General features: G+C 41.1%; 1 long non-coding RNA gene across 2 annotated transcripts in view; it reads right to left on the bottom strand.

Moving 5' to 3' along the window:
- LOC140621608 (uncharacterized) overlaps positions 1–11741 on the bottom strand; it is a 99604-nt gene extending 87863 nt beyond the window's left edge. For both annotated transcript variants that reach the window (XR_012021355.1, XR_012021356.1), the window contains exon 1: positions 11628–11741. This is a non-coding gene — a long non-coding RNA (uncharacterized lncRNA). The remainder of the gene's footprint in view (positions 1–11627) is intronic.
- Between the last annotated feature and the right edge of the window lie 1863 nt (positions 11742–13604).

The following is a 13604-nucleotide window of genomic DNA, read 5'->3' as shown; positions in this document are numbered from 1 at the left end:
GCACTCATGAATATTCACCATAGTGCTGGAAATTGCAATGCTGGAAATTACCAAAATGTCTAATGGTATTTGGATTAGCTAAATGAATGATGGCACATCCCTTCCATACTGCCCAGGCACCAAAAACTAATGCAAAAAAAAAAATTCATCAGAGTTAAGTTAAAAGAATTAGAAATCATCAAGTTCAAGTGCAAATTTTGGTGACCATTTGCAAAAACCAACTTTGCATTATCTTTACACTCAAATTTCACACACATACAATACACACAGAAGAAATATTTAAAATGTTTAGCAACTACTTTCCAAGAATGAAGGGCCATATCCCCAAATATAGTTTGTCTCAGTGCTAGAATTATTTTCATGACCTATTTTGTGTGCCAACTACCTCCCCCACAAGGTAGTTTTACTTATTTAACAGATTAAATAATTATTTAAATAGTATTATTTCATTGCTCATACATTAGCAGCCTATTAACTCCTTTGCGTGTTTTCACGTTTTCCACTTTTTTGTGTAGTGAAATATGTTACTTATCAAAACCAATAATACAGTTGAAGAGTTCAGTGATAAGAACTCTTCATCCACTGTCCTTTATGCTGCCCTTCTGGCCTTTGACCCGTGTCTGCTCTCCATTTGGGGAATCCCAAAAGCAACTCTAGCAACCACATTTTTCAAAAACGAGAAGCATCTGATCTTGGTATCAATAACCATATTTTTGTCCTCAATTGGGGGCAACATCCCTAAACTCTCTGGGAATGCCAAGTCAAGGGTACAAATCTGGCAGCTCCTTAAAGTCCTGACCACCAGGCAGATCTCCCACCATTGGTGACAGTTCAAGTGTGCATTGCACTTTGGGAAAGCCTGTCCATCAAAGGCTTAAATGCACCAAACTCTGGCCCACATTTCTCTTCTAGGTTCTGCTCACACACATACAAAAAGATGTCTGCATAAGTACGCTTCCTGAAGTGTTGTTGGAAATAGCAAAACTATGGGATGTAAGCCCACTGTCTATGAATGGAGGATCATCGATGTATGGGAAATCCCTACGGCTGCTGAAAACATGAGGTACAGCTACATGTGCTCATAGGAAAACACATTCAAAAGGTAGCAATAAGTAACAGAACTAAATAAATATACAGAGCAAGTATACTATGATCCTATTTGTGCTAAAAACAAAAAAGAACCCATGTGCACATAACATTTCTGGAAAGTCCATGAGAAGCTGTAAGCAGTGCAGTCTTTAGGGATTTGGAGGGAGAGGGAGGGGTGACTGGTTGGGGCTCTTTTTCTTTCTACTTTACAGTCTTTTGTAATGTTTTAATTTTTTGTCATGAATAATAATAATAATTTTTAAAGATCTCCTTCCTGACATTTTAGGGCAGGCCTAGGCAAAACAATAGATGCAGACCACTGAGCCAGGCAAGTGCTCTGCAGCTTGGGTGTTAATTTACATGTCAGGGACTTGCCCACAGAGTGATTTCCATTTTAGCAGTCAAGGTCATCTCAGGGCAATGCTTCTCAGACTTTTCCACAGAAGTACCCCTGATGACAAAACAGAACAAACACGTAACCTCAAGGGATGAAGGAAATTGGCCCAAATCTCTGCCTCAAGCAAAACTTCTTTAGTGTGCAGAATATCTTAAAAATTCAAGAAAATTTTGAATTCTATTCCACCATTGTCCTTAACTTATTATAAAAACTAATTTTCTCTTCAAATTTTGTTTGTGAAATTCTGGTCACTATCTTGGTAAATCCCTCACTCCCACTTTAAATGGATAAAAATTTCCAGATGAAACTTAACAAGAAAAAGATTTATTCATAGTCAGGTTCCCAGGCAAGAAAAGTTGAAGTGATAGAGGGAACTCAAGATGAGATACTTCTGGAAACCAGGACTTGATACCGGCTGAGAGGTACAGATTCAATGTTCATACAGAGTTGCTGATCTAAAACTCAGGGTTGGGTTTCACAGAATACTGCTCCAGACATGAAATGAGCACCAAGGATTAGAAACATTCTCCCCACCAGTCTGAGAAGGGACAAGGACAACTGTCATCTATTTGGACTTTGAGGAAGAAAGAGAAAATAGTAGAAATCAGACACCCAGGCTGGCACTGTTGACAAGTATAAATTCACACCATATGCCTAGCACAGTGGTCCTAAGCCACATCAATGTCAAAAGTTGTTCAGTTACTAAAGAAATCCATAAGGGTCCTGGTGGAAGAAAAATTGAAACTGTCCTGTAGAGGTGGTCCTCCTCAAACTCAGGGAACTGGGACTTACCATAAAAATATGAGCCACATTGAAGATAAACAGAAATAATAAACTGCATGAGGAAATGAACGGCCATGAGGGAAAAATCACAGATGCAACAGTTGGGAAAAGCTGAATATCAAGAACCAAAGATAATAGGACGATATAAAAGAAATACCTAACATATTTAAACATATAAAGGAAGAAAACATTAACATAAGCCCAGAATGAAAATAGAATGGGAAGATGGCCAAAGGATCCGATAGAAGTTTGAGAAAGAAAACATATAAACTTCCTATGGGAAACTGGAATTGATGTGGTATATCTGCCACAGATGAGGAAAATATCAGTAAACCAAAAGATTAGAGGAAATTACCCAACACGCCTCAAAAAAATAAAGAGATGGAAAATGTGAGAGAGAAATTGAGAAATGTGATCATTTAAATGGGAAAAACCAACGGATATTTAAGAGAAATTTTCAATACATATAGGAAAGGACTGAGCAACTTTCAAAGACATAAGGCATAGATCTTGAATACAGGAGTAAGATATGAACCCTCAGTTAAATTAGTATACCACAATCTAAGAATGATAATTAAAATAAATCCATTCCTACACGCTTCATAGTGAAACTATAGAATACCAAAGACAAAGAGAAAAATCAATCTTTAAAGCTTTACAAGGCAAGTGGGAAAAAAATGAACAAGGCTAAAGGAGAACTAAATCATATAATAAATTAGAGAAATAGAGAACATCTCCTTTTCAAGTGACCACAGAACAAACCTCAAAATTTCCAAAAGACAAAAACAGAACAGAAAACATTCTTTAATGACAATGTAGAAATTAATGTCAAAAATCTGAAGACAAAAAACCCTTACTTACTGGAAAATTTTAAACACTTTCTCAAACAACTGTGGAGTCAAAGGAAAAAAATACAAACTGATAGCACAGAACAAGAGAAGATGGTAATAAGGAAGACTCAACTGTGAGCACTTACAGCAATACAGCTAAAGCAGTATGCAATGAAAATGCATATGCCTTATATAGGTTTATTAACAAACAAAAAATAAAAATAAGTGAAGGAAATAACAATAAATAAGTTAGAAAAAAACAATCAAATAACCTGAAGGATAGGATTAAATTAATTAAAATTAATAAAAAGTTAAAATATAATGATTACCAAACAGAAGATTATATAACTAGTTAATAAATTCAAAAGTTGGGTTTTTTGGAAAAACAAAATAATAAAATGTACAAATTTATGGCTCATGAAATCAAGAGGAGAGAAAGGGCAAATATATGAAATAAGATGAAATGGATCCAACAACTGGAAAAACCATGGAAATTAAACAAATCATCTAAAAAGTAGTTTGTCCAGTGTTATAAAAACAATTTTTCAAATACATTTGAAAACATGGATGAAAAGGACAGTGTTCTAGAGCTGAGCTCTCCAATACAGCAGCAACTAGCCACACATGGAAACTGAGCACTTAAAATGTGGCCAGTCTAAGCTTGGATGCACTGTCAGTATAAAATACACACCAGATATTGAAGACTTATGAAGAGAAAAAAAAGAATATTTCACTAATAATTTTCATTGATCATATGTTGATAATATTTATAATGATAATATTTGATATATATTTGGATAAATAAAATATTTTTAAAAATAATTTTACCTGCTGGGTGCCTAGCTGGCTCAGTCAGTTAAGCATCTGCCTCCAGCTCAGGTCATAATTTCAGGGTCCTGAGATTGAGCTCTGTTCAGGGGGGAGTCTGCTGGTCCCTCCTCTTCATGCTCTGCCTCTCTCAAATAAATAAATAAAATCTTAAAAAAATAAAGTCCAAAACACAAGGCTAATTTAACTTATGAGACATTCGCTAAGTTCTAAGGGAGGGCAGGGATGCCCAGAAAGCTGGAGGCTGGGCTAGAAAGGCAGAAAGAAATATCCTGCAGTCTTATAGGTGTTTAGGTAACAGTCCCATCAAATGGAGACTGCCAGACATGCGACCAGTCTTTCCCTCAAGACATTAGCCAAATTTTAACCTGCTTGAAGTGGTTGCTTAGCTCAAACCTCCAAAAGGCAAGACTTTCAAACCAGTGGTGGAATGCATCTTCCTAAACTGGAATCCAGCCCCAACCCACCTCAGTCTCTGATCAGACTACAGAAATCTGCTTTTCACCAGAAAGAAAAGGCAACTCTCACTTCTGGAAGATATCACTTGTAGCCTCTGTGCTTCTAAAATCATATGATACATGTGTTAAAGGAAATAAATGGAATCTGTGAAGATAATCAGATGGACATTCTACCACCGAAAATACAAGAGCTAAAATTAAGAGCTTGGTTTTTTTTTGGTTTTTTTTTTGTTGTTGTTGTTGTTTTTTAAGAGCTTGGTTTTAAAAGAAGACTGTATACAGCAGAAGATAGGATTGGTAAACTCAAAAATAGATTAATAGAAAAGTTAATATAAAGCACAAAGAGAATAGAGCACAAGTGATACATGAGGCACAGTCTCAAGATCTATTACATGTATAATTGGAGTCATGAGAGGAAAGAAATAAGGGCAGAAGCAAAATTTTAAGAGACAATGGCCAACAATTCTCTAATATTGATGAAAGATGTCAACTCATTGATCCAGAGTGTCAGTGAACCCCAAGAAGATAAATAAAAAGAAAAATGCATCTAGACACATCTAAGTGAAGCAATGGAGATCAATGACAAAGAGAAAATCTTAAAGGCACCCAGAAAAAAAATGCACGTGACCTTCAATGGGACAACAGCAAAACTGATGATTAACTTTTTTGGGAGAAACTGTGAAAGCTATGAGACAATGGAATGATAAATTTAAAGCACTGAAAGAAAAAAAAAGCTATCAAACTAGGATTCTATATCCAGTAAAAGTCCTTCAGATAAAGGCAAAATAAAAATTTTTCAGGCATCAAACAAACAAACAAACCCTGAAATTACTCATCCCCTGTGGAGAAGCACTACGTGAAATACTAAAGGACATTTTTTTGAGTAAAGGAAAAATGTTCCCAGTTGAAAGCACAAAACTTCAGAGAGGAATAAAGAACAGTGAAAAGAATAAATACACAGGAAAAGAGAAAGGATATTTTCTGTTTGAAGCCAAAATAATAATAATAAGATCCTCTGAGCTTTATAACATATGCATAAAATTATACAACAAGACCCAAAAGTGCAGGATGGAGTAAATGGACTTATGCTGTTGTAAGATTACTATGCTATTAATGAAGAGATAAAAGTACCTAAAAGTACCAATTTAAGGGCACTGGGTGGCTCTGTCCATTAAGCATTTGAATCTTGATTTCCACTCAGCTCATGAACTCAGGGTTGTGAGATGGAGTCCCATGTATGACTTCATGCTGGGCATGGAGCCTGCTTAAGATTCTCTCTCTCCCTCTGCCCCTCTTCCCACCTCCCTCTCTTAAAAAAAAATGTACCAATTTAAGGTCAAAGATAATAAGTCAGAGATGCATAATGAAATCTTTAGGCCAATGACTCCCCAAAGAAGTATAATCAAAAAGCTAAGTAAAGATAGGGTGCCTGGCTCAGTTGGAAGAGTATGTGACTCTCGATCTCAGGGGTTGTGAATTCAAGCATTACATTGCGTGTAGAGATTACTTAAGTGAGTAAATAAAAACTTAAAACAAAAAAAGCTAATGGATGATAAAATGGAATAGGAAAATACATGCTTAATTCTCAGCTCTGGTTTTTGATTTATTTCTTTAATTCTGTTAATTTCTATTTTGAAATTATGTTATCAAGGACTTTTGCTGGATATAAAATCCTAGTTTGATAGTTTTTTTCTTTCAGTGCTTTAAATTTATATAAATTTTAGAATCTTGGGTTTTTTGTTGAATTGACCTTTTTATCATAATGAAACATCTGCTTTCTCTCTACTAATACTTCTTGCCTCAAGTGTAGTTAATTATTAAGTCAGCCAATCAAAATTCTTTTTGCTAGTATTGTGTGGTATAACCTTTTCATACTCTACTTTCATCCTAATCTTGCCCTTATATTTGAGTTGCTCTCACTGGAAACATTATATGCCTGGGTCTCAACTCTTTTTATTCAGTCTGACTGCTTTATTCTTTTAATTGGAGTGTTTTACATGTACATTTCAACTAATTACCAATATAGTCACATTAAATCCTGCCATGTTGCTATTTGTTTTTTATTTTCCATCTGTTCTACTCCTTCATTCATTTTCTGCCTTTTTGAGGATTAATCACATATTTTACTATTCATTTTTCTCATCTATTAGTTTTTCATACTTTTATGTGCAGATTATTATGCATATACTGCATATATACATATATACCCACTACATATGCACCTGCACTAATTTATCTATTTATATACTTAAGTTTTGTGCACTTTTACTATCATTAAAAATGTTAACAAATACACTATCAGACAATTTATTAGTGAGTGAAGATAATAATGCACAACAGGACCATATGGGGCTTATTCCAAGAATCCAAAGATGATTCAATATTATGGAAATCCACTTAATTCGAGGGAGAAAATTATGTCATCATCTTCATACATGTTCAAATAGAATGTGACAAAATTTGACAATTCATCCTTTATTTTTCAAGGGCAATAGCATGATAAATAAATAGATATGTTTTAAATATATATCTGAACCTCAAAACCAAAAACACACTCAATCAAAACATACTAGTCTTTGCCCTTGCGTCAGGAATAAGACAAGTGTTTGCTCACTATTGCACTGTTATTTAATTTTGTATTAGAGGTACTAGCCAACACAACTAGAAAAAGAACACAATTGAAAGTATAAAAATTGAGCAAAATTAGGTACAACTACCACTCTTCGCAGGGGATTTGTATTATTCTTTGAAACCCCAAGAGAAATGTGTGAAAACTACTACAATCAATAAGAGAATACAGTAGGATAGTAGGATATGTAAAATTAATCTACAGAAGTCAATAGCTTTTGTTTATACAAACAAATCAGTTAGGCAATATAATGTAAGAAAATACTTCACTTACAATAAAAAAGATAAAATAATTAAAAGTAAGCCTCACAGGATACATACAAGACCTACATAATCTTTTAAACACTCATAAGTGAACCCCCTATCCCCCCCCAAAGAAAAGCAGAGAAAAAAAGTATAAGACTTGAATAGATTAGAAGACATATCATGTCCTGAGACAGGAAGACTTTGCCTTATGTCAGTTTCCCTTAACTTACAAGTGTTAATTTGCAAATATTATTCCAATAAAAATATAAAAAGAAATTTTTTTACTGATTCAAGGTAATTTCTTTAAGATCATTTATTTATGTATTCGTTTGAGAGAATGAGAGAGAGTGTACACAGAGGAAGAGGGAGAAGCAGGCTCCCTACTGAGCAGGATGCCCAATTTTGAGCTTGATTCCAGGACCCTGAGATCATGACCTGAGATGAAGTCAGATGCTTAGCCAACTGAACATACAGGTGCCTTGATAAACATTTTATATATATAGACTTCATATCTATGTTAGAATAAATCCCAACTGCATATACTTTAAATATTAAAATTTAAAACACATCAAACAAACTAAGACAAAAAGGGGAGATAAGAAAGTCTTGCTAACCATGACTCAGAATCTAGAAGCCATGAAACAAATGGTTGACAATTTCAACTACATGAAAATCAAAAACTTCTGCACAGCAGAAAGCAAGCAAATTTTTAAAAACACCCTAAGCAAACCCGTAAGTAAATGACAAAGTGAGAACTATGTGCAACTCATATCACAGAGGGTTTATTTCCCCAGTACGTAAAGAGCTCCTGCAAGCCGATGAGACAAAGACCAATGGGTGTGGATATGAACAGTTTGCAGGAAATACACTTGGTCCCTAAACATGTGAAAATAGGCTCTGTGTCAATCATAACAAGAATTATACACATTAAAACCATACTGATTTTTAAAAAATGTATCAGAATGGCAAAAATCCAAAAACTTGAAAATACACTGTTGGGGAGCTCTGGAGACACAGACACTCTCTCTCCTGAGCTGTTCCTGGGAGCAGAGGTTGGTATACCCCCTGTAGAGGGTAATCTGGCAACAGTTGTCCACATTAGAGATGCACTTACCCTTTGACTCAGCCATTTTACTTCTAGGAATTTACCTTCCGCATACACATAATCATGCGCAACGTGAACTAGAAAGTTATCCATGGCAGCACTGTGTGAAGGCAAAAGACAACTTAAATGTCCATATAGAGGACAAATGTGTTGGGGCACATTTTGTTTAGTAAGCAAGCATCAGTTAAGAAGAAAAATGATGTGCTCTATGTACCACAATGGAAAGATCTCTAGGGCAGAGTTAACTGAAAAAAATAAGGTACAGAACAGCAGGTGGCAGGGCACCTGGGTGGCTCAGTGGTTGAGTGTCTGCCTCTAGCTCAGATTGTGATCCCGGGGTCCTGAGATAGAGGCCCACATTAGACTCTACAGGGAGCCTGCTTCTCCCTCTGCTTAGGTCTCTGCCTCTCTCTGTGTTTCTCTTACAAATAAATAAATAAAATCCTTAAAAACAATAAAAGAACAGCAGCTCTTATACTAACGGAGCAAGTAGAAAGAGTTGGAAAGGGGAGAAGCATATATATTCAATTTGCTTGTATGTGTAAAAAATAGAGAAAAAGAAAGATCTAGAGATAAACAAATTAAGAACAGTGGCTACCTTTTTGAGGTGAGGGATGAGAAATGAGCTGATGGGAAAGGGTACTTTCCACTGTGTCAAGTTTTGTATTTGTTAGTTTTTTGAATCATATGATATATTTCCTACTCAAAATGTGAAATAAATAAATGCTTAGCTATGAGAAGGAAGCATGGGGCAATGCCCCCTCTCTTTCCCTCCCCTGTCACCAGAGCAGCCTGGCTCCCACTGGGCTGAGCTTAGCAACAAGCATGTGTGGCTGTCTTGGTTGCACAGAGCCGGGGTGGGTGAGTCCCTGCAAGTCTGAGGACTTGCTCAGGCCTGTTCAGGGAGGTCAAGGGTGATTCTAGAGCTGGAAGCCCAGTGCTAGGAGACTCTGCGGTGAGGATTCTGATTTCAGAAAGGAGCCTTAGGCCCCTGTGTGAGGAAGCCGGTTCCTGGGTGGCCTCTGAGGGGCCACCACTGCTGCATTCTAGAGCTGCTGAGAGTCAGCCCTGGGCCAGCTGGCCAGGCCTGCAAAGGGCTCTGAGTGGCACGGCACTGTGGGGTTTTCTGAACCAATTTCATCAAACTTCTCTCTCCCTGATCACCCTCTCTGCCTGGTGAGACACCTCGGAACAGGATTACAAAATCAAAGGAGAGTCAGAGACCTGGAAAGGAAACTAGCCTGTCAGAGGAAGCCACCTCCCCCCAGGAGCTGACCCCAGGACCCTGGGCTGGCCCAGGAAAGGAGTGAGGCTGAGGCCTGGACACCTGATTGATTTTGTGATTTCTCCAGGGGAAACATTCCATCCAGCAACCACCAAGGTCATTTCCTTCTTCACGAGGCCTTTCATCACTGCGTGGCTGGAGGACCATCCACAGCAGCCCCAGCCGTGGTCTGGAAACACTGGCTGGGTGCCTGGGAGTGGCTGCCAGAAGCTGCAGGCCATCCCAACCTGAGAGGAGACAATTAGCCACAAAACTTTCTCTGCTTCACTTCAGGCACTCCCTTGATCCACAGTCACTGAGCACCTGCTAGGTTCCCTTCACAATCCAGGGTACCTCTGGGGTTCCCAAAGCTTGCAGTTTCTTCCTCCTTTTGGGGCCCATCTGCACAACTCAGCAAGTGTGAGGAACTCTTTTGTATCAGTCACTAACTACTTTTTGCCACTCAACTTTATTCCAGACAAAACCACAGGCTCCCACGGAGCAAGGGTCTGATTTAAATTCCCTTGTGTTCTCCAGAGCCCCCAGCATACACTCGAACACATAGCAAGGCTTTCGGTTAAGGCTCACTGCTTGCTCTCCAGTCTCCAAGCTAGAAATGGAGCTGCTTTACAGTCTCTGAAGACCCAAGGGGAAATCTTCAGCAGAGCTGTCCACTGCCTGTCTGAACACTCACCTCATCCCCATCACCCACTCGTCCTCCTCCTCCCAGGACAGTACCTGCCTTCTGTTTGCTCCAGCTGGGAGGGTCACAGTCCCAATTCCCGTTGTTGAATCACTGGCTCTCCTGCACACACACACACACACACACACACACACACATACACCTGGAATGTTCTTCCCCCAGAAATCCATGGGGCTTACCCCCTTTGCCTCTTTGTCAGGTCTCTGCTCAAAGATGAACATTTCAGTGAGCTCTTCTCTACTCACCCAATTCAAAGTCACTCCCCAGGGCACCTGGGTAGCTCAGGGTTAAGCATCTGACTCTTAATTTCAGCTCAGGTCATGATCTCAGGGTAGTGAGATCAACCCTCACATGGGACTCCGAGCTCAGCAAGGAGTCCACTTCAGACTATCCCTCTGCCCCTGCCCAATCCTCCCCACCACATGCATGTGCACTCTTTATCCAAAAATAAAATAATAATAAAATAAAATCACTCCCCTACTTTCTATGTCCCTACCCCTCTTTCCTGCTAGCCACTGCACCACCTCAAATAGTCTATAACTTTATCTGTTTTATGACCTGTCTTTCCCATCACAATCTGAGTTTCCCAAGAGCAGATATAGCTGTTTCTTTCAGGGTTGTCTCCCCAGGCATAGAACAATGCCCATAAAATGTTAGGTGCTCAGTAAATATTTACTGAATACATTAATATAGGCACTGCTCTATTAGTTTAGCCATGGCTCTCTGTCACAGTTGGTTCAACTAAAAAGACATAGATTATATATTGTTTGCATACGTGGGTAAAAATTTCCACATATTTCTCCACGAGCAGTTTCACAGATATCATTTCATTTTAGTTTAGTTTCAGGAATTGTTATTCTCCTGATTTTACAGAGGTGAAAACTCATAAAAGTCAGATTTTCCAGGACCTCTAGCTGGCCCCTAGCGGAACTGGGGCATCCACCTTTTCTATCTCCCTATGTTTGGCTTGGTTCACCCATCTCAGGCTTTTGGAAGGGGGGTGGCCCCTTCTTTCTGTTCCCTGGATCTTCCTGAAGCTTCATACTCTCCTTTAGGAAGAAAAACCTGTATTTTCCCCCTTTCCTTCCTCGCAGATAGCTCAGGGCGCATGGTCCCCCTCCCCCGCTTCCAATCCCAGAAGAAGCCATTGTGATTGTCTTTTGGCAGAACCAGCTCTCCCGCAAGGTTGCATTCTAATTTTTGGACTCTGTTCACTAGGTCGGTCCTTTCACATTGCAAGGAGCAGAAACAGGCCCGGATCCCCCCGAATAACGTGGATTTAATGCAATAATTCACCTGGAGTAAAGACAGATAGGGATCTGGTAACACAGCCCAGCTTCGTGGAAATGCAGCCGGCTGCCCAGCAGCCTCACTCCAGGGCTGGAACACAGGCTCCCCAGCGCCTCCCCCTTCTCTGTCTGGCCAACTCCTCTCCTCCTATCTGGGATCTGCAACTCCTCCTCCTCCTCCTCCTCCTCCTCCTCCTCCTCCTCCTCCTCCTCCTCCTCCTCCTCCGCACTGGCAGCTGAGCAAGATGTCCCTTCTTTGTGGCCTTGGAATTGTCTGTGCGGCTCTGGGCGATGGCACTGATCTTACTGCCTGGGGTCCTGGGTGCCCTCTCCATCTCCCTCCACACCTTCGTTAGAAATACACCTTCGCTAACTCCTCATCTTTCGCTCTCTAGGACCCACCGGCCACTTCTCAAAAAGGTCGCCAGAGTCCTCGGAAGGAGAGATCTAGAAAGGTGGCCAGTTCATTCATTCTCCCTACACGCACTGAGTTGCAAAGCCCGGTGCGGGAACTTGGAGGAGAAACCCAGGCAGGACTTAACAGCTTGCTTGTGCCAGACGGGAGCTGAGGACCGTGCTCTCCTCTCTTTCTCTCTCTCTCTCTCTCTCTCTCTCTCTCTCTCTCTCTCTCTCTCCCCGCCCCCCACCCCCCGTCACGCGCGGGCATCGCCAGCTTTTCGTGCATTTGCAGAATTGAAAGCTTTTCTTGCAGAGAGGTGGGGAGAACAAGGGGGGGGGGAAAAAGCCACCAGCTTGTTGCGCGGCGGCTCGGGTGAAGCGCCTGGCAGCGGGGCCGCGCAGCTCGGGGACCCGGCGTGGGGACCGGCTCGGGGACCGCAGCGGAATGCGGAGCGCACGACGCCGCCAGGGGCCGCCGCAGCCGCCGCGGGCGCATGGAAATTTCCACCGGCCTGCAGAGCTTGCACAATCGCGTCTCATTGGCCGAGCGGGGGTGTCTGTCCCGCGTGGGGACGGCGATTAGATTAGCCAGGGAGCCCTCCTCAGTGGGCTTGGCAGGGTTCTGATTAATCAGGCCAGCGGGGCCAGGGACGGGAGGCCGGGCAGTGGGGCGGGGGGGGGGGGAGGGGGGGGGAGCCAGGAGGAGCCCAAGCCTGTTATCAAAGCCAGCTCAGTGAAGCCTTTGGATGTCACCTTTCGACACAGAAAATGCTCCAGTGAGCCGGGAACGGTCAGGGGTAGACACGAGAATTTGCCTCTTCATAAGAAAATTCCCCTAGAAACCACAGGAAAATAAGATTCCGGGTGCTTAAATCCTGCTGCCTGCGCCCCCCTCCAGCTCTCCCTCCGTTCCCCACCCCCTTCCCTTCCCTTTAAAGTCTTCCTTCCAGACCCTGGTGTTGAAGCCTTTGAGCATGCAATGGCCCGTCCCCAGGGTCAATCAAGAAATGCAGACAGTGAAAGACAATCAGAAAAAGGGAGAGGAGACCTCTCAGGGCTCTTGGAGGATCAGCATGAACTCGCCACACTGGCATAAAAACATGCAGCAAGATGTAAGAAGAACATCACTGTGCTCAGACTGTTGGCTTAATGGAATTTATGTGTGAGCTGGGCATGTTGACTTATGATTAAAAATACTACCCTTGTTTTGTTTGCTTCCGAAGTTTCTGGCATTAGGAAGCTCCTTTCTGGAACTTATCGCTAAATCTGCCACAAAGCCAAGCTCTGGCTCTGGATGAATGTTTGGTGAGTGAATGAATGATGTTCCCTGCAGTCTGCAGGTGTGTCCTCACCTGCAGACAGCAGTGTGAGCTTCTGGGTCCTAGCGCTGGTTCTGTCATCTGCAGTCACCTGACCTTGGACAATTCATCATTTCGTTCAGCCTCAGATTCCCTGCTTTGAGAATGGCACAGGTCGGTTCCTCAAGAAGTAAAGAAATGACCATATGACCCAAATCCACTACCAGGTATACACCTAGAAGAACTTGGAAACAGGTGCTCAAAACAGATACTCAGTACACAACTGT

Source organism: Canis lupus, chromosome 30 (assembly GCF_048164855.1).
Source record: "Canis lupus baileyi chromosome 30, mCanLup2.hap1, whole genome shotgun sequence".
NCBI lineage: Eukaryota > Metazoa > Chordata > Mammalia > Carnivora > Canidae > Canis > Canis lupus.
This window is presented reverse-complemented; position numbering and strand designations above follow the sequence as displayed.